Below are 23,090 nucleotides of genomic sequence, written 5' to 3' on the forward strand. Positions count from 1 at the left end.
CACATTTTTAAATAATTTCTATGTAGCCCATTATTATTAAATTGGTGAAAGTTAACTTTGGATGCTATCATTTTATTTTATTTTATTTGGATGCTATCATTTTAAATAATTTAAGCAATATTTTCTTGCTTTTACTAAATGGTAGGAGAAACAAAAATCATAAAATATTTAACATACCTAAGCTTTTTTCTTTGGGGCCTTATATAAACCACATTAAGTTAGTAGAAGATATGAGTCTCAGGGAAAAAAACACTAAGTTTAAGATTATAACATTTTATAATATTTCTGTGTAGAAATTTAGCCCAGTTATATTATACACTTACTGACTTCTCATTGAGATGAATATCAATAAATTGATTGACCCAAGAAATAAATATTGATTTTTTAGCAAGCCCAAGGTCTATACTCATATCAGACAATTCTTCTTGATATTCCTAGGATGCAAAGTCAATAAATGAATTGTGATATTTATATTCTGAATAATTTCCCAAGTCTGCAAGAAAGTTGGTTTTTTACACTGTTTCGGAGAAGTGCTGACCAATTTGCATCTATATTCTGAGAGTACTTCCTAAAAATACCCAAATGAAATATCTCTCATACTGTTGCTCTAACAATGACTCATTTTAATAACATTATTATATCAATTCAGTGCTATTTCTCATATTCAATATATATTTCCATTTACTAGATTTCTTTTTATATGCCACCACTATATTTAGGCTTTTTTGACAAGTTTCTAGCCTCTGAAGTAGGACCAGAAAAAAAAATAAAATTAATTACTGGGTGAAATGTTATGTGTTGATGGTTTGGCGGTAATTAAAATAAGCATACAGATGTTTGTGCAAATTGTTTTTAACTTAAGTGAATAAAGGTTCTGGAATTCTATACATAAGCATAAGGTTCCTTTCTGCAACAGAGATACTGCATTCTCCTCCCTATCACCTAAGTTTTATGGCTTTGGTCTAATCAAGAGCTGACAGCAACATTAGGCATATGCTTAAGTTTTAAACAGGCATCAAGGCACCTGCTTAAAAGTGAATTCAGAGCCCTGATGATGATAGCTTGAATTTCTAAACTAGGAATTTGTTACTATTAACAGCCAGTTGGTATATACAGTTAACCTAATAAGTGTTCTGAACAGTGCCCCAAAATACTGTTATCCTGTTGTTTCTACCCTGAGTCTTGATTCCAAGGAAGGGAATAATGTATAGAGCTCTTTCTATCTCAGTCTCCTCGAAGAATGTGGTGGTATAACTGAAGATACATGAAGTTACTACAAGTACAGCATGTCTTTAATATTTTTCTTCAGTGTCACTAGAGGGACTTCCCCGGTGGCTCAGACGGTAAAGCATCTGACTACAATGCGGGAGACCTGGGTTTGATCCCTGGGTCTGGAAGATCCCCTGGAGAAGGAAATGGCAACCCACTCTAGTACTCTTGCCTGGAAAATCCCATGGACAGAAGAGCCTGGTAGGCTACAGTCCATGGGGTTATAAAGAGTTGGACACAACTGAGCGACTTCACACCACGTTCAGTGTCATTTTACCAGATGGTAGATATATCTTACATTTATATATATACTTGCTGGAGAAGGCAATGGCACCCCACTGCAGTACTCTTGCCTGGAAAATCCCATGGACAGAGGAGCTGGTGGGCTGCAGTCCATGGGGTCGCTAAGAGTCCGACATGCCTGAGTGACTTCACTTTCACTTTTCACTTTCATGCAATGGAGAAGGAAATGGCAACCCACTCCAGTGTTCTTGCCTGGAGAATCCCAGGGATAGGGGAGCCTGGTGGGCTGCCGTCTATGGGGTCGCACAGAGTCGGGCACGACTGAAGCGACTTAGCAGCAGCAGCATATATCCTTGCAAGAGATGCCATAACAAATACCGCACACTGGCTCATTTAACAGAAACTTATTTCCTCACATTTCTGGATCTTTCCTGGTGGTTCAGATGGTAAAGAAGACACTTGCCAATCCAGGAGATGCAGGTTAGATCCCTGGATCAGGAAGATCTCCTGGAGAAGGAGATGGCAACCCACTCCAGTATTCTAGCCTGGGAAATTCCATGGAAAGAGGAGACTGGCAGGCTACAGTCCATGGAGTTGCCAAAGAGTCAGACACAACTTAGTGACTAAACAACAACAACTCATGCAAACTAACATAGAAAGCTCTTAGAAAAAAATGACTGACATCTGTCAATGAATGAATGGTTATCAGCAGTACTGGTATCTATATAGTCACCAGGTTAAGCAATTTACATGTGCCTTTTTTTTTTTTACTTTTTTTTTTTACACGTGCTATTTAATTTCGTTTTCTCAATACCCAATGAGATAAATGCTACTATTATTTGTATTTTACAAGTGAGGATAGTGGGGCTGACACAGGTAAATTCAACGAGTAAATGGAATAAACATATTCAAAACAAGGTCTTTTCAGCTTTAGAATTCACACTCTTAACAACCATGCTACCATTTTTCTCCCATATTTCTCAATGGTGGTGACAGTCTCAGTAAACATTCCCCCATCTGGTTTCAAACCATAACTGTTTTTAATCATGCTTCTTCCCTCCCACTTCATTTAGTAGGTGACCATCTTTATTCCAAAATATATTAATAGTAACAGCACAAACAAAACATATTGCATCTATTTCTCCTTCACCTTCTATTCTCCCTTGGTTTAAATTTATTAAGAATTGCATGTTTCTGCAAGATTGTGATTATATTTACAAACTAAACCAACAAATAGGATTGCCTCATCATATGAAAATGATATAACTCCAATTAGAGGGAAAGAGAAGGATCAAAGAGTGAAAAAGATTACTGTGACAGAGCTGCACCTCTGGAAGAAAGAATACAGATGAGTGATGACTTATCCTGTTTTCCTAACTCCAAATTCAATATGCTTTCCACAAGAGCAAGTTGCTTAGTGAACTGGAATAACTAATTGTACAGATCAAATGTGTTTTTGATGGGTCTCGAATTTCTAAAAAGTTGTTTGCAACGATGCTTAATTACTATTTGTGAAACCAACATGCTGTCCTGAGTTCTTAACTCCACCAGTTTTCAATTTTTGTTCCTCTTTTTTTTTCTCCAGTTTACTTTTACTGCCTGCTTTACTTCACTAGGATGAATATTCCTGAATCTCAGATTTAAAGAGTATATAACAGATCCCCTGAACCTTTCTTGGAAAGACATTAATGAAAAATAAGATGTCAGTTTAATATAATTTGTCACTATTCGCCTCAAATCCTTTCTGGTGGATTCCCATGAGGAATCTTTCATACACATTTACTCATTTTTTGGTCTAATCTGCTCACCTAACCTTTAGAGAACTTAATTAAGTACTTCTAAAAGTAATATCATATACTTCATAGAAATAGAATTTTCCATTAAAAGTTACCAAAACCAATGGGTAAGAACTTGCATAGTTGAAAAGAAAGACAAAGTGAAGATGTCAGCTAAACGGAGATAAAAGATGAAAAGAAAATTACTGTGTCATCAAAAAGATAATGAAGTTGCAAAGAAATAAAGAAGATGAGACATTTTCTAGGAGGTATAAAACAGTTTGACTAGAGCCAATAAAAAAGAAAGAAACTTTGGTAAAGGAAATGTCACTGATTCGATACTGTGAAAGCTGAAATGAACATTTTATTTTATGCTTTTATAAGTTAACAAATAAAAAAGAGTACTTAAACAAGCAATATCTGATTTTTCCACAGATCAGGATACAGATTGTATGACATTATCTCTATAGGAATACAACCTAATCATGTGGCACTATGACACCATGGGGTGATGTGAAAATACATTTTGAAAAAGACCTTGAACTTGTGTGCCACATACCGAAGGAAGCAAATGCATTTTTTAATCCCTGGAAAGGATGAAAAGGAAACTGCCAGGATATATGCCTTTGAAAGAAATCTACAAAGAAACAAAAATCCATTCTAACCCAAACACTCTAACCTAAGAGTAGTCTCATTATCAGTAAATTTAAAAATAATGACCATCTGAAGTATGAAGTTTTGAAAATGTTAGTCACTCAGTTGTGTCTGACTCTGTGACCCCATGGACTGCAGCCTGCCAGGTTCCTCTGTCCAAGGAATTCTCCACTTTATATTTTCAAAATATAATCTCATACTTCAAAAAAGTGTAATAACAAGTAATGCCAAGATACCACTGTCATAATCTGACCAAGGTGAAAGCACTGCCAACATGTAGAGTAGCTAAGGGTGTGGAGAACAGATACTTTAAGTCAGAGAAGGAGACAGTGCAAAATATGAACATCTTCATGAAGAACAACACGACAACATAAATCAAAGTTAAATGTAAATATTCTTGACTCAATAACCTTATTCTGAAGAGTTCATTCTAAGCAGAAACTATAAAATGGATAAAGATATAATTCAGAGCAGTGTCGAGTCATGTTTCCTTTCTCTCTGGGTCCTAGTTTCCAAGATGTACTCTCAGGCAGAGTTTCTCATCCTTGATGCTATTTACATTTTGAGCCAGATAATTCCATGTTATGGGGCAGTTTTGTGCACTATAGGATGTCTAGAGGCATCCCTGGCCTCTACCCAGGGATAGGTGTTACTCCTCCTGTTATGACAACCAAAAATGTCTCCAAACAATGCCAAATGTCTTGTAGAGAACAAAATCTCCCCAGCTGAGAACCACTGGCCTCCTACATCTAAGTATTTTAATTCAATAAAGTTATGCGTTTAATATGCCAAAATAATATAGACTGAAGCAGTAAAGAATACAGGGTCTGAAATCAAAGTACCCGGATGAAATCTCTGTCACTTAGAATTTACTTTTGACAACTCATTTATTTGTAAAGCAAAAATGGTACTACCTCAAAGTAGTATTCATGAAGGAATGTGTGTATATAAAGTACCAAGAACAGCATCTTGCTCATTGCATGCGATTTTATAAATGTAGCTATTTAATTATTATAGCCCTAATCCCTCAGGGACATTGAGCTGGTTCTTTGTTGACACACAGAGGACTATTTTGCCATGTTTCCCCAGGTTAACTTCATATCAAATTGGAGTATACACCTATAGTGTGAATAGCTATCCTTTGGAGGAAATAGTGGCTAATTGTAAGCACCATGAGAACTGGAATTAGTTGTATGCACACATATGTCTCTGTATCTTTAAGACTCCAGCTTAAGACCTGGTATACAGCAGGCATGCAAGAAACAGCTGTAAATGTTCAGATCAATTGCTGGAGGAGTGATGCAGAGATTGGTAATTTCAGGTGTATTGTCTGCGATTCCAAAAAAGCCTAAAATGGGTAAGACTGATTTATTATTAATATATATCCAATACTATCCTTTATGATGCAGAATTTATATATCAAAAATCATAGTCATGCTTGAGAGTTTTACAGAAAGCACTACTCTGCTATCAGAAGTAATTATGAAAACAAACAACTGTTCAGCCATATTACTTGCATCACTGAGGAATAAATAAAAATAATTTTAAAATTAATTTGTCTGCATCTACAGCCTGCATCCAACTCTACACTGATGATATTTGATGTTTAAACTTCAGTGGAGATATTCAAATATTCCCTCTCTTTCTGTGTGTGTGTGTGTGCGTGTGTGTGTGTGTTGTTGTGTATTCTTGCTAAACAGCTCTACAGATGAAAACTGAGAGAAGAAACTTTTGAAATATAATTCTCCCAGCAATAAGGATTTTTATTGTCAATCTAAAAACAGCTGACACTCCCTGAAAGTAGGACCATAAAAATAAAATATAGCACACATCCTCCATTTGCCTACACTTGAAGGAAATGAGAAGTTCTCACAATTGTTATGGCAGTTAATGTTACCACATTTGGTAGTTTTCAACAAAAGAAAAAGGGGGGAAAAGATCTCCTGAGCCTTAGGATACCTCCCTGCTTTTCAAATTGAAGCAGATTATGAAGCTATACACTGAAAATACATCTTCATGATGGAAATGTACTTCATCTTCTTCATCGTTCTTTTTGACAATCATTTTCTGCTAATTATAGGACCAAAAAAAGCAATCCTTGCACTAAAATTGCTGGAGTCCTTTCTTTTTCTACTTTCAAAACTAAAATTTTTCAGAGACAGAACTTTTGATTCCCTTTCCTACTGGTCTCCACAAATATTCCAGACCTTCACCACTCTTCTCAAGACTTCTACTCCTCCTGCTCGAGAGAAACCTTTCTTCCTACTTCCCTGAAAAACATAGTCAACCAGGCATTAAGTGTCTCAGTGACCTGCTTAAAATGTATCTGTATTAAAGATCTTCCCATACTAGCTGCATCTTATCTCAACCCCTTTCCAGGGATGGCGATTCATCAAGTCTTCTTTATCCTACCCAAATCTGCGTTCTCTCCTTTCTCAACGGACTCTTATCTTTTTAGAATTTTAGATTTAAATTTGGAATTTTAAATTTAAATCTAAAATTTAGATTTTAGAATGCATATCTGTTCAAATTTTTCTTATCATAAAAAGCTTGTACTTGACAGTACCTCTAGCTTCCCTGTAGCTAGGAGACTTGGGTTTGACCCCTGGGTTGGGAAGATCCCCTGGAGAACAGAAAGGCTACCCGCTCCAGTATTCTGGCCTGGAGAATTCCATGGACTATACAGTCCATGGGGTCACAAAGAGTTGAACATGACTGAGTGACTTTCACTCACTCACTCACTCGCTTCCCTGTAGCTATTGCTCTATTTGAGCATCCCTCTGCAGTTATCATATTAAAGGAGTAACTTGTGCTCTTTTTCACTTATTTCAGCTCCAATATGTCTCTACCCATTCCAACGTAGCCTCTGATCCCATTCATTAAAGTCCTTCTTGGGAAGATCAGCAACAAATCCCACATTTTCACAATCTAAACTCTTCATGTGAAAAATGCAAAACAATTTATAATTGTTTTCAGGCCTTTCTTCCTCCCCAGCCAAAGCTCTCTGGTTCTGCCTTCTCTTTTCTATTACTTTTCTTCTAAAGAGGGATCTCCCTTGCCAGGTGGGTTTCTTTGGAATTTTATGATGGAGGGTCAGGAAGAGGTAATTGTATAAGCAGAAAAAGCAGAGAGCTAAATATGTTGAAGGAAATTAGGGGGAACCTTTTTAAAAATGGTGTTCAAAGTGTAGTTATACTGAGGGAAGTAAATGAGATAAAAGTGAGAAAGTTAAGAAATTTGAACGTGGTTTTATAAGAAAACTTATGTTTTCTCCGTAATACTAGACATAAAAAGGGGAAACTATGTTGCTTAGAAATTATTTTCATACTGCCTAAAACTATGCTTTTTATTATGACATTTCTCAGAGAATGGACAATTGTTACACTGAGTTTACCTGACTTCTCATTATTTTACATGGCTAATTAAACCCACCTTCTTGAAGGTCTCTATTTTCTTCTCTCCTATAGCTTTCCTGGACCTCATTTTATGATCTCCAGCATCCTTATTAATATCACACATGAATGTCACTTCTTTCCTATTCAAGAAATCCATGATTGGAAACTAACCTCAATTCTTTCCTCTCTCTAGCAAATCCATCCCCACCTTGCACTGAGAAGGTACTTATTATGGGCTGAATTGTGTGCTCACAAAGTTCATATGCTAGGGCCCTAATCTCCAGTACCTCAGAATATGACTGCATGTGGAGATAAGATCATTAAAGAGAGGATTAGGTTAAAAAGAGGTTTTTCAGGATAGGCCTTAATCCACTGTTAATGATGTCATAAGAAGAAATCCAGACTCACAGAGAGACACTAGGACCATGTGACCAGAGGAGAGACCATGTGAAGACACAGCAAGTCAAACAGAAATTAAAACCTCAGAATAAAGCCAAACAGCCTGACACCATGATCTTGGACCAGCTTACCTCCAAATTGTGGGAAAACAAAAGCCATTGTTTCAGCCACCCAGCCTGTGGTATTTCATTATAGCAGTCCTAACAATACAATAGTTACTTGTTTTGATATTAGACCAAATAAAGATTAAGTCCTGCCGAAGTCTGGTTCTAATTCTATATTCTGAAACAGAATCATGGGATATTAAAGCTGGAAATGTCTTAGATACTATTTAGTTGAGGTTTTCATTTTTGTGAGGTCACTGGAGTCCTTTGTAAAATTCATGAAAACCAGAGTCCTATCCTCAACACAGTGAACATGAGAACATATACATAATTTTGTATGTATTTTATTTCACTAGGAACTGATTTTCTTCATATAGACAGACTACATATTTAAAAAAAAAAATCTTTGTCAATAAATAATTCTCACCTATTTTTCAGAAAAAAAAAAAATAGAAGTCACTTTCTAAAACCAAGTAGAAATGATTGGCAACTATTGTAAAAACTAATCTGACTCAACAGTAAATTCCAATGAGAAATCTGATTTAAAAGCTTTAACTTACTTTAACATAGCAGTGTCTTTGGCATTCAATAATTTGTGACTGTTATCGTTTGGGGATATGATGTAGTGAAGAAAATCTAGCTCGCTATACAAGATGGCAAGCCACACTACACAGAATTAGAATAACCATTGCTCTCTCTGCCAGTCAAGGATAGGATTGTGAGAAGAAACAAACATTCTCCTAAACCCTTTGGAGAAATTCTAGTCACATCATTTCCTCTAGTCAATAAGGTCACTTTTGGCAAGTACTGCATCACTGATCCTGTCTATTTCAGCAAGAAAATAAAATAAATCCATATTTCGATGTTAAGGTCATTGTCACAAAGGTAACTTTCAAAAAGTTTTTCCCTGCTTTGATATATCCAGAGATTTCTGCCAATGGATAAAATGACAAGACTGTCATTCTCAACTCTGGGCTTTAGAAGCTCTTTGCCTGGAATTGGAAACTATGTATATTTGTCAGCTCCCATCCTCCTCTCACAGAATGAAAACTTGGCCAAAAGAGCCCCTTCTTTTCAACAGCATTCACAGGCAATAGAAGGGCCTTAAATCAGAAGATTTGCCTTATTCATTGAAGCAAAATATCTGCCAACTGAGCCAATCCATAACTGCATTCTCCCTGTCAAGCTTTTCTGTGACCGGGCTCTCCTAGACTCTCCAAAGAAATGAAATTTAGGCTTTAAAGTTAAGTCAATAATTAAAAAGGAAGCCAACTTCTTGGTTCTCAAAAACTTGGTTATGCATGAATTTGTGATAAAACTTCTGGAAAAGAAAATAATTTTAAAACCTGGCTCTGAAGAAGCTGGTATCTTTCAAAACAGTAAACAAGACTCTTTTCAAGATTGCTGGCTAGGTCTTTGACACCAACACATGCTCCTGACAAAAGCAATGAGAAGTCATAAAAATGTGACTTATCTAAAGCAGGAAATCCAGATGGATAACTATGACTGTATATCCTTCAGTGGGACACAGTAAACTAAATTTTTTTTTTTTCTAGCCAAAGGCTTCCTAGTGAAGAAAATTCTCACCATTTTGAAAGCATCTATGGTCACTGTCATTTCTAAAGGTGACTCAGATATTTAAAACATTTCTTTTGATAGCTCTCTGTGTGTGTGCTCAGTTGTGTCTGACACTTTTGACCCCATGGTCTGTAGCCTACCAGGTTCCTCTGACCATGGAATTTTCCAGGCAAGAATACTGAAGCCGGTTGCCATTTCTTACTGGAGGGGATCTTCCCCATCCAGTGATGGAACTCGTGTCTCTTATGTCTTCTGCATTGGCTGGCAGATTCTTTACCACTCTGCACATAAATCAAGAAAACCAAGGTCTGACAATATGGAAAAACAATAGTAGTGTCATCTAGGTGTATACTGGAAGGAAAATGACACAGTTGTGAATCCCTCCTCCTTTAGAGTCTTAGAAAAAAATGTCAGCAAGTCTGATGTGCGTGATATTATTTCTTAAAGACATTGTTTCTATTTTCTACTGTGGCTTTGATCACAAAGTAGCTTAATAACACCCAAAGAGTAAGGGGGTACCAAGTGTGTTCAACTTTCTGTGACTTCCTGTGGTTAGCAATATAGCAAGTGAAATTTTACCTATAGAAGCAAAAAATATATAAAGCTATAAAGCTCATTCCCACATCAAAGAACCACCAGGAAAGTATCAACAGGAAAGAGACAGCATGTGCTCACTAATAGTCTCTTCACAGTCACCATGTAGCACTGGCCACTTTTCCTTCTCTGGCTCAGACTCCTGCAGTGATCAGCGGTAATGGCGTGTAGTGTTGCTCTTGCCTATCCAAGTCACTATGCCATAGCTGACACTGTGTGTGATGGCTGCCAGGATGTGTTAACGTGTCTGCTTCCGAGCTCAAGGGAAATGATAGCTGCACTAACTGGGCTTTTCAACTGCTGCTGCCACCAGAGAGTCTGGAGCTTCTTGCTGCTGAAGCTACTGGCCCAGCCAACAAGCACCAAAAGCAATCCAGGGCAGGGCTATGTCCTTTGCCAAGATGAACAAACCTAGACAGTGTGTTAAAAAGCAGAGACATCACTTTGCTGACAGAGGTCCATATAATCAAAGCTACGGTTTTTCCAGTAGTTATGTATGAATGTAAAAAAAGGCTGAGCACTGAAGAACTGATGCCCTCGAACCGTGGTACTGGAGAAGACTCTTAAGAGTCCTTGGACAGCAAGGAGATCCAACCAGTCAATCCTAAAGGAAATCAACCCTGAATATTCACTGGAAGGACTGATGCTGAAGCTGAAACTCCAATATTGTGGCCACCTGATATGAAGAGCCGGCTCACTGGAAAAGACCCTGATGATGGGAAAGATTGATAGCAGGAGGAGAAGGGGTGACAGAGGATGAGATGGTTGGACGGAATCACCAACTCAGTGGACATGCTGCTGCTGCTGCTGCTAAGTCGCTTTAGTCGTGTCTGACTCTGTGCGACCCCATAGACGGCAGCCCACCAGGCTCCCCCATCCCTGGGATTCTCCAGGCAAGAACACTGGAGTGGTTGCCATTTCCTTCTCCAATGAATGAAAGTGAAAAGCGAAAGTGAAGACGCTCAGGCGTGTCTGACTCTTGGCGACCCCATGGACTGCAAGCCTACCACTCCATCCATGGATTTTCCAGACAAGAGTACTGGAGTGGGTACATAAGTTTGAGCAAATTCCGAGAGGTGCTGAAGGACAGGGAAGCCTGGTGTGCTGCAGTTCATGGGGTTGCAAGAGTTGGGCACAACTGAGTGACTGAACAACAAATGTATGGATGTGAGAGTTGAGCCATAAAGAAGGCTGAGCAGCGAAGAATTGACGTTTTCAAACTGTGGTGCTAGAGAAGACTCTTGAGAGTCCGCTGGATAGTAAGGAGATCAAACCAGTCAGTCCTAAAGGAAATCAACCCTGAATATTCAAAGGACTGATGCTGAAACTGAAGCTCCAATACTTTGGCCACCTGTTGTGAAGAGCTGACTCACTGGAAAAGACTCTGATGCTAAGAAAAATTGAGGGCAAGAGGAGAACTGAGTGACAGAGGATGAGATGGTTGGATGGCATCATTGACTCAATGGACTTGAGTTTGAGCAAACTCAGGGAGATAGTGAAGGACAGGGAAGCCTGGCATGCTGCAGTTCATGGGGTCACAAACAGTCGGACCCGACTTAGCAACTGAACAACAACTATCAGTAAAGTATTCTACAGGGAGGTAGACTTTACTGAGCTTTAGACAAATGCCTCAGCTATCTCCATAAACTGACATTAAATAACAGAAAATTAGTTCATTGTGTCTGTTATTCACATACATACATACACACATACAGTATCACAGAGATATCTGTTCTCATAATGCCTATAACAGAACTATTCCTTATTTTTAATCACCTTAACCACAGTCATTACAGAGATCTGCTCTACCTCCTAAGGCTCTCTTTCAAGAAATGACACCACCATCTAATCAGTCAGGAAATTAAAATCCTAGAGCCCCTTGAACAGTATCAGTGGCAGTTTCACGTGATTTTTTAAGTGTAGTAGGTTTCAGTATACAAAGAGATTCACAAGTCAACTTGGGAAGACTTAAGACTCCTGAGAAAAAAGAGAAGTGAAAGGCAAAGGGAAAAAGGAAAGATATACCAATTTGAATGGAGAGTTCCAAACAACAGCAAGGAGAGATAAGAAAGCCTTCTTCGGTGATCAATGCAAAGAAAAAGAGGAAAACAATAGAATGGGAAAGACTGGAGATCTCTTCAAGAAAATTAGGACAGAAAGTAGTACAGCCACTATGGAGAACAGTGTGGAGATTCCTTAAAAAACTGGAAATAGAACTGCCATATGACCCAGCAATCCCACTCCTGGGCATACACACCGAGGAAACCAGATCTGAGAGAGACATGTGTACCCCAGTGTTTATCTCAGCACTGTTTATAATAGCCAGGACATGGAAGCAACCTAGATGCCCATCAGCAGACGAATGGATAAGAAAGCTGTGGTACATATACACAATGGAATATTACTCAGCCATTAAAAAGAATACATTTGAATCAGTTCTAATGAGATAGATGAAACTGGAGCCCATTATACAGAGTGAAGTAAGCCAGAAAGATAAACACCAATACAGTATACTAACACATATATATGGAATTTAGAAAGATGGTAACAATAACCCTATATGCAGGACAGAAAAAGAGACACAGAAGTATAGAACGGACTTTTGGAGAAGGTGAGGACAGGATGATCTGAGAGAATAGCATTGAAACATGTATATTATCAAGTGTGAAACAGATCGCCAGCCCAGGTTGGATGCATGAGACAAGTGCTCAGGGCTGGTGCACTGGGAAGACCCAGAGGGGTGGGATGGGGAGGGAGACGGGAGGGGGATCAGGATGGGAAACACATGTAAATCCATGGCTGATTCATGTCAATGTATGGCAAAAATCACTACAATATTGTAAAGTAATTAGCCTCCAACTAATAAAAATAAATGAAAAAAAATTAAAAAAAGAAAATTAGGACAGAAATGGTATGGACCTAACAGAAGCAGAAGATATTAAGAAGAGGTAGCAAGAATACACCGGAGAAGGCAATGGCACCCCACTCCAGTACTCTTGCCTGGAAAATCCCACGGATGGAGGAGCCTGGTAGGCTGCGGCCCATGGGGTCGCTAAGAGTCAGACACGACTGAGCGACTTCACTTTCACACACTGGAGAAGAAAATGGCAACCCACTCCAGTGTTCTTGCCTGGAGAATCCCAGGGATGGGGGAGTCTGGTGGGCTGCCGTCTATGGGATCACACAGAGTCAGACATGACTGAAGTGATTTAGCAGCAGCAGCAGCAGCAAAAATACACAGAACTATACTAAAAAGACCTTCATGACACACCCAGATAACCACAGTGGTGTGATCACTCACCTAGAGCCAGACATCCTGGAGTAAGAAGTCAAGTGGGCCTAAAAAAGCATCATTACAAACAAAGCTAGTGGTGATGGAATTCCAGTTGAGCTATTTCAACTCCTAAAAGATGATGCTGTTAAAGTGCTGCATTCAAAATGCCAGCAAATTTGGAAAACTCAGCAGTGGCCACAGGACTGGAAAAGGTCTGTTTTCATTCCAGTTTAAAGAAGGGCAATGCCAAAGAATGTTCAAACTACCACACAATTGAACTCATCTCACACACTAATAAAGTAACGCTCAGAATTCTCCAATCCAGGCTTCAACAGTATGTGAATTGTGAACTTCTAGATGTTTAAGCTGGATTTAGAAAAGACAGAAGAACCTGAGGTCAAATTGCCAACATCCATTGGATCATAGAAAAAAACAAGAGAGTTCCAGAAAAACATCTACTTCTGCTTTATTAAGTATGCGAAAGGCTTGACTGTGTATATCACAACCAACTGTGGAAAATTCTTTAAGAGATGGGAATACCAGACCACCTTACCTGCCTCCTAAGAAATCTGTATGCAGGTAAAGAAGCAGCAGTTAGAACTGGACATGAAACAACAGACTGGTTCCAAATTGGGGAAGGAGTATGTCAAGGCTGTATATTGTAACCCTGCTTATTTAACTTTCATGCAGAGTACATTGTGTGAAATGTCAGATTGGATGAAGCATAAGCTGGAATCAAGATTGCCGGGAGAAATATCAATAACCTCAGATGCAGATGACAACACCCTTATAGCAGAAAATGAAGAGGAACTGAAGAGCCTCTTGATGAAAGTGAAAGAAGAGAGTGAAAAAGCTGGCTTAAAACTCAACATTCAAGACAAATATCATGGCATACAGTCCTATCACTTAGTGGCAAACAGATGGGGAAACAATGGAAACAGTGACAGACTTTATTTTGGGGGGCTCCAAAATCATTGCAAATGGTGACTGCAGCCATGAAATTAAAAGATGCTTGTTCCTTGGAAGAAAAGTTATGACAAACCTAGACAGCATATTAAAAAGCAGAGACATTACTTTGCTGACAAAGGTCCATATAGTCAAAACTATAGTTTTTCCAGTAGTCATGTATGGATGTGAGAGCTGGACCCTAAAGAAGGCTGAGCTGAATAATTGATGCTTTTGAACTGTGGTGTTGGAAAAGACTCTTGAGAGTCCCTTGGACTAAAAGGAGATCAAACCAGTCCATCCTTAAAGGAAATCAGTCCTGAATGTTCATTGGAAGGATTGTTGCTGAAGCTGAAACTCCCATACTTTGGCCATCAGATGAGAAGAACTGACTCATTGGAAAAGACCCTGAAGCTGGGAAGATTGAAGGCAGGAGGAGAATTGGACCATAGAGGATGAGCTGGTTGGATGGCATCACCAACTCAGTGAACGTGAGTTTGAGCAAGCTCTGGGAGTTGGTGATGGACAGGGAAGCCTGGTGTGCTGGATGGAGTCCATGGGGTTGCAAAGAGTTGGACATGACTGAGCAACTGAACTGAGTGACTGAAGGTCCCTGAGCACACAAGCTTCTATCTATCAGGTGCCGGCAAAGGCAGATCAATTCTCAGCGATTCTAACCAAATAACAGTGTTCTCTCACATCCTACGATGCCCCTGCCCATACCCATGTACACCACCCCAGTCACCACCTTTGCCTCTACTTTGTGATGTGGCACAAGGAGACGTACCGGAAAAAGCTGCACAGAAAAGGCACCGCAAGGCTTCATGTCTCCCATAGGTAACTTCAGGAGAATATTCTGAATAAGCCCCAATAACCTAAAGTGGCCCTTGGAGCAGCAGCAAATAGTTTTCGAGAGCTTGCACTTCCTGCCAGTGACTTGAGTCAAGTTTTGGAACACCTCCCAAGGGCTTAGAAACTTCCAAGAAAAACCTCCTTTGGCATTCACAAGCTTTGCTTACAATGCATCAACAGGCAGCCGTGTATCGATCCACTGTGAATTTGGAGGATACATGTTCATTTTCCATCTTGTTGGACATTAAATATGCCTTCATTTTGGTTACAAGTTTATGACTCCCAAGTTCTAGCCCTGAATAAATTATTGGTTTTATTATCCTAATTTTTAAAATTTCTGGCTATACCACATGGGATGTGGGACATTAGTTCCCCAATCAGGGACTGAACCTACACCACCTGCAGGGGAAACAGAGCCTTAACCACAGGACCACAATGAAAGTCCTTTATTAACCTATTGTTTAGAGCAAATATTTATATCTGTATGTATTAGTCAGGGTTCTCACACCTGAACAGCACGGATATATTTTGAAGACCTAAGGTTTAAAATTCATACTGATTCAGAATAAATCCACACAGTGCATTGTGCTATTTTACAATGAGACAAAAAGAACACTTTATGGTTGACATAATTTATTCCATTGTTTTCTATCCATTTCATATTATAAAAAAAAGCATAGTCACATTTTTTCAAAAAAAGTCAACCAATAAACATCTTATTGCATGTCAATTAATTTAAATAAATAATGTTGGAGAAGAAATTCCAAAGGGACTGGGCCAAGTTGACTGTGATAGCACTGATTCATTCACACTGCCATTTCCTGGGATGCATTCACAGTGCTAAGCTTAGTACAACTAAATTATTATTAATGTATATATAACTCTAAAAATATATCATCTTTAAAGTCTGTTCGATTTTTGCTTGAAGATTGCCTAAAAAAGATAGTACACAATATTAGACACTGATCACAATATTAAATTGTTATATACCTTATAATACATGCATAATTATCTGACTTAAAACATCAATTTAATCATATGCCATAGCTGAAATAAATATTCTTGAGGCATACCATTAGAAGAGCGTGCTAAGAACTGGAAAACTGATGCTAGGTGGTCACTGCAATTTAGTAAGGGGTGAGACATGTATATCCTCTTACATACATATCCCCTGAGATTTTTCAGTCAGTTCAGTTCAGTTGCTCATCGTGTCTAACTCTTTGCGACCCCATGGACTGCAACATGTCAGGCTTCCCTGTCTATCACCAACTCCTAGAGCTTGCTCAAACTCATGTCCATCAAGTTGGTGATGCCATCCAACCATCTCATCCTCTGTCATCCCCTTCTCATCCTGCCCTCCATCTTTCCCAGCATCAGGGTCTTTTCTAATGAGTCAGTTTTCACAATACAAGAAGAGATTCCCAATCTACAGCTCTGACTATCTACATACTAGAGAAAACAGAAAGCGTTATGGCAAGAATGCTTTCTCTCATGTAATCTCTCATGTAATCACTTAGGACTCTCAACTAATTACACATTTTCAGTAAAATGAAAGGGATCAAAACCACTGTTTTTTCAAGAGATACAGCTATCACTACAGATATTTCCCTGAGATCTAGATTGGCAAAGAAATCTTTGTTACTCATCAGTGTAGAATGTAAATAGTTTTCCCTCATGGTGCAAATGGTAAAGATTCTGCCTGTAATGCATGAGACCTAGGTTTGATCTCTGCCTTGGGAAGATCCCCTGGAGAAGTGAACGGTTACCCACTCCAGTACTCTTGTCTGGAGAATTCCATGGACAGAGGAGCCTTGTGGGCTACAGTAGAACGCAAGCAACATGCAAAGACGTCTCCTCAGAGTCTATGGAAGACATCTCAGTTGGAAATTACATTCAGCAGCATTTAATTAAAATCTGAACTGGGTGACTTAACAAAATACAGAATGATTTTTCTCATGTAACTGAAATGGCAACCCACTCCATTCTTGCCTGGAAAATCCTATGAACAGAGGAGCCTGGCTGGCTAGAGTCCATGGGGTAACAAAACAGTTAGACATGACTTAGCGACCAAACAACAACCAAAAGGAAATACAGGGTTGATTCAGCTGCTTGAGAAAGTATTCATGACTTAAAATAGCAATGCTTGTAAGACAATTACTGTGTGCTAAAATATAAAGAGGGGCTTCCAAGGTGACTCAATGGGTAAAGAATCTGACTGCAATGCAAGAGACACAAGAGACGTGAGTTTGATCCCTGGGTCAGTAAGATCCCCTGGAAAAGGAAATGGCAACCCACTCCAGTATTCTTGCCTAGAGAATCCCATGGACAGAGGAACCTGCATGGGGCCTCAGAGTCAGACACGACTGAGTGACTACACACACACACCACACACACACACACACACACACACACACACACACACGATAAAGAGAAGAGCTTCTTCATGTGAAGGTATATGCTTTCCATTCTGTAATTCATTTAGAAAAGTTCTGAAAAACATGTATTAATGACAATTATCTTGAGTGCCATGTGCAAGGTCCTTTGACAGCAGTGTTATTTCAGGGAATAAGTATAATAGCTCTTCTATAATGTATTTAGAGTAGTATTTTAGAGCATGTAGATAAAATAAAAATGAAATAAAGATGTTTCTAAAATAAACACATAATAAAGATATTTATAAGAGTTGTATGTGTAATATATTTGAGAAGTGCATTATTTCAGGGAATGAATGTGATAGCTCTTCTGTAAAACATTTAGAAAAGTGTTTAAAAACATATGTAATAAAATTGTTTAAAAGAGTAGTACCTGTTTTCTAAGAAGAAAAGTGATTTTTTGAGTTAAGGGATATTTTGCCATTCTGTAATGCTTTTAGAAAAGTGTTTAAAAACACATTAAAATTTTTAAATAGAAAATCTTCTTGGTCCTGGGTTCTCATCTCATACCAAAAGATGCTACTCTACCTCCTAGTATATGTATTTTCTAAGCAGGAAGAAATTGGAAGAACAAAAGACAACAAGGTCCAAAAAAGTAAGCACACCTGTCCCCTTTAAAATGCATTCTCAGAAACCTCTTCTCCCAAACACAGAAACTTCTGAATATACCTCATTAGCCAGAATTATGTCACATCAACACCCCTAATGGCAAGGAAGGCTGAAAGATAAGTATTTAAGTATACTGGATTCTGTTATTAAGCAATGGGAGAATAGTTATTGGATAGAAAACAAGCAATGTCTGTCCAAAGGTCTTTTAAATAGTTTTGCATTCCATTGGCTGTGTCTGGTTTAATCTTATTTATCTCTGCAAGATCAATTGAAATCTTGAATTTTATTGATTCCCTATCTACTCCAAGTGAAATCTTGAATTTTATTGACTCCCTATCTACCTCAAGCTCCAAACTGGATATTACTTTGCCTCCTTACTTGGATGTTAGAAAATAAAGATAAATTAAAAGCTATATATGACACAAAATTTTACATTTAAATAGATCTGACAATTATTAATGATAATAATATCAGTATTAATACTATTAGGAGAGCACTAATTATCAAGATTATTAAAAGAGTACTGTTGGTTTTTAAAACTATAGACTTGGTACATTAGCTATAAAATCATCTAAGCAAAATAAACCTTAAAAGAGTGATTCAAAATTTATAGATATCCATATTGAACAAAGTAAAACCATAGTATTCATTCCACTGATATAACATAATACTGTGTATGTGAGCACTATCACACAAATTAATAACTCCATGACATACAACATTAATGAGATTGTTCAGAAGAGAGCATGCACAAGACTTTAACTAGACAAGAAACAATTAACTATGGCTGGATCCTCTGAGGAAGCTTCTCTGTACTACATCAAATTATTTTTGGAAAGGATTATGGCAAGTGAAATAGATGAGACATGCTGGTTCCTGAGTTATAGCAACCTGTAACTCTCAAGTCATGTTACCCAATAGCTGTAGATCCTACACTACACGTCATAGACACAGGATTATTTGCTTACTCCTTTCTCTTACTCCAGTGATTTTAAAAGTACTTGTCCCACAACTTTTTCTGGTGAAATTAAGGTAAGTGACTAGGCAGTAAACTTTAAGCAGTTTAAATTTAAAAAATAAAATAACAGTTTGTGACATGATGGCATATGATGGTAAAAGTTTATTCTCAAAGAGTATCATTTAGCACCACAATTCTATTGATGCATTTCAGCTTAAGAGTTTACTCACGATAAGAACTGATAAAGATTTTTTAAGAAAAATATCTGGCAATTATATAAAAAATTATTGCTGTTGTTTAGTTGCTCTGTCATGTCCAACTCCTTTGCAAACCCATGGACTGTAGCCCGCCAGTCTCCTCTGTCCATGGGATTCTCCAGGCAAGAACACTGGCGTGTGTTACCATTTCCTTCTCCAGGGGATCTTCCAAACCCAGGGATTAAACCTGCATGTCCTGCATTGGCAAGTGGATTATTCACCACTGAGCCACCAGGGAAGCCCATATAAAAATTACTCTTTCATCCTATTAAAATACTGTTAAAAATACTGTTAAATCTGGACACTAATTACTTACTATTTGTCTAAATTCTAAAATGAATACAAACATCCTCAGAGGAATTTAAATGGGACAGGTGGCTAAAATATAATGGTCTATTCGTCCTTATTTTTACTTTCCAAAGGAGTCTGTGGTGAGAAATACAAAACTCTTAATTTATTAACCACATATAAAAAGTTATGATACATTTATAGAAGCAGAAAAAAGATTAAAACTCTCTGTGAAAGGATGATACCAATGAGAATCAACTTGACTCTTATATTGATAGAAAAGGCTCATTCTGATAGAATATCCTGGAAAAGCTCATGATTTTGAAGCACCAGGTATCTCTGAAAGTCAGAGTGAAGGGTGTTTGCAGCCAAGAGTTGTGATGGATAATTTGCTTCAGAAATTTGAAACTAGATTCCCTCCTTTCTGAAACTGCTTCTCCCTCACCTGGGAGGAATAGATCAGGTTACCCTATAAAGAATGTGAACAGCAGAGCCCTGTACCTAGATACATAGGGGAAACTGCAGGCTAATGTGTGGCCATACTCAAAGCAAATGAATTCATGAAATCCTGCATTCTGAACAAGAGACCCCACTGTGGGGTCCCAATCTACTGACAGTGAGATAAATGCCCAGAAAAACAGAATGGAAGCTTTATCTATAAAAAATAATCACCCCAAGGGAAAAGACATATACATACTAACATTGATTCCCCAGTCTGTCTACTTCTCATCCAACAGCCCTATACTACTGCTATAAAATGATAAGCCTTAGCCATACACACAAATTTCAAACATCTTTTCAGTGCCTCACTCATAAAATTAAAATTATCAGTTAACTATCATTAGATATTCAAGGAAAGCGTCTAATATGAAAAAAACAGTCTAAAATAAACAAAAGGCAAAAAGGCCTTTAAAGAAAAAGCAAACTTAAAAAATATAAATGATTAACAACATCAGAGAGATCTTAAAAACAATGAATCAAGAAAATAGTATCAGGATGATATGAGAAAAGAAAATATAAGAGATCAATGAAATAAGAGCTGCTAGAAATTACCACTATCAAAAAAAAATAAATTTTTAAAATTTAATAGAAGAGCTGGAAGATAAAGTGAAGCTAATCTCCAGGAAAATGGATGAAAAGAGATTTTTGTTTTTTAACTAAAAGATAAAGAAATGGAAAATAAGACAGAAATAATAAGAAAATCATAAGATCAATTCAGGAGATCTAACCTCCCTCTCATGGGAGTTTCACAAAGAGAAGAGATAAAACAAAGGAAAGAATTTTCAAAGAAATATACAAGAAAATGATGTTGAACTGAAAAAAAGTTTCTGAGTTAAAAAATAATGAGATAAGGAAAAAACAATGAAAATAGATGCATAACGCATAGTGTTGTGAAATTTCAAACTAAAAGGAGATAGAAAAGATATAAAAGCTTGTAGAGATAACAAAGTCATCTGTAAGACTCAGCCTTCAGAATACAATCAGTCTCAGCAGTAGTTGAAGATTGAAAACACTGGAGCAATGCCTTCAAAATTCTAAGGCAAAATTACTCTTAAACTGTAATTAACTAACTAGCCAAACTATCACATCAAAACAGAAGTCAAAATTATCACATTTAGCCACGTAAGATATAAAAAATAGCTATGTTCAAGTACCTACCCATTCTCTTTTTTTTTCTTTTTGCAGCTCAATATGTTTTGCTGCACAAAATTTTGTCTATATTTCCAGTAGCTTAGAAGCATAAGTTCTCCAATGCTCAGCAGGCTTTAAGGAATATAAGGAGTGGGGGTAGGAATTGGCATAAAGAAAGAGAGCTGGTGTCAAAATTCCTAGCAGGATAATTTTCCCAAACAGTAAGACACAGTAGATTCCTAAGGCACAATAGGAAAATAGAAAGAAATGGTATAGGGTCCAGGAAAAAAATGATACAAACCAGAGATCAGGCAAAGAAAATCCAACGTAAGAAGGTAAATGAAAAAACCAAGGATAACTGGTTATGCTGCAGGCCCAGAAAACAACAATCCAAACTGGAGAAAAGTCACAAGGTTCCAGGAAGTATTTCTCAAAAAAGGAAAGAGTAGGACTGATGTACTTAACAGGGTAAAAGAAGTGTTCTTCATTCTATTGGTTAGTATGGGTTTAATGTGTACCTGGAAAAGAATAAAACAAAGAGATTATTATATGGCAGACTTTAAGGTAGCCTCCATGATCCTGGCCTCCCAGTATTTATACCTTTGTGTAATTCCCTCCCCTTGAGTATTGGTGGGACCTATAATCTGCTTCTCACCAAAAGAGTATGGCAAAGATATTGGGATGTCACTCCTGTCGTTACATTTTTTTAAGATTCTGTCTTGCTAGCTGGCTTGCTCTCTCTCTCCCACTGGCCTTACAGAAGCAATAGAAAATAGAAATGGGGGAAAAAAAAAAAAAACAGAAAACCTTACCTCTAGGGGAAAAATTTTGCACAAGATAATAAATGTATAGTACACTATGTGACCTACCCATGAATACTATTTACAGTCATAATAATGTACATTCTGAACACTGACTCTACAAAAATTCTGAACTGAAAATGAGGGGGAAAGCATATATTGGTAGAAAGGAGATTTATTAAAAACCTAATACCTCATCTTCATAGTATAGTAATAACAAAATCAATTTTTGGATTTCCATACACTGTGCCAAGCACAAGATACATTATTGCATACACCGATCAGCAGTTTTCACCCTTCTTAGCTTTCTGAGCTCACTTGCTCTGGCTCACTTCCCTACCTTTCCATCCACCATTCCTGACACTCTCTTATTCCAATTCTTTTTAACTACTCAGCTTCTGTAACTCCCCTAAACACACCTCAATCTTCCTTTACTAAAAAGGCTGTATATGGACATGCTGAATGAAGCCCTCTGGAGAGAACTAATCTCCCCAGTGAGAAGGAAATGATTTAGACCACAGGTAATGCCAAACCTCCTAGCTTATCTGAAAGAGAAATCAAAACTGCTGCTATTTAGACCTATTGTATAAAACAGAGGGCTTTCCCTGAGAAGGAGATGTACAAAGTTTTACACAGGGTAGTTCAACATAGTTGAAGCTGCTGAAAATCTCTCCCAAATTTCAGCCATATCAAAATTAGCTCTGAAGACATTATTGGAAGGGGAAGGGAGGAGAAAGCTGAAATCAAAGAAAGTCATAGGGACACAGTGATCAGAGATACATTTCATAAAATGTATATGGATATTTATCAAGTGTTTTATTTTCATTAGTTAATCTTATTTTATAAAATCTGAACACTTTTACCAGTTTTATTTTTTTTTAAAAAAAACATGCTCAGGATTTGTAGACTAAAATATTAAGCAAAGTAAATATTGAAATGCCAGTATAGTCATTTTACATAAGGAATGTGATCAATACACAACAGGAAGCCAAGAGATACTATCTAAAATTTTATATTAAAGACAGTCACAAA

The sequence above is a fragment of the Cervus canadensis genome, chromosome 17 (assembly GCF_019320065.1).
Source record: "Cervus canadensis isolate Bull #8, Minnesota chromosome 17, ASM1932006v1, whole genome shotgun sequence".
In the NCBI taxonomy this organism is placed as follows: domain Eukaryota; kingdom Metazoa; phylum Chordata; class Mammalia; order Artiodactyla; family Cervidae; genus Cervus; species Cervus canadensis.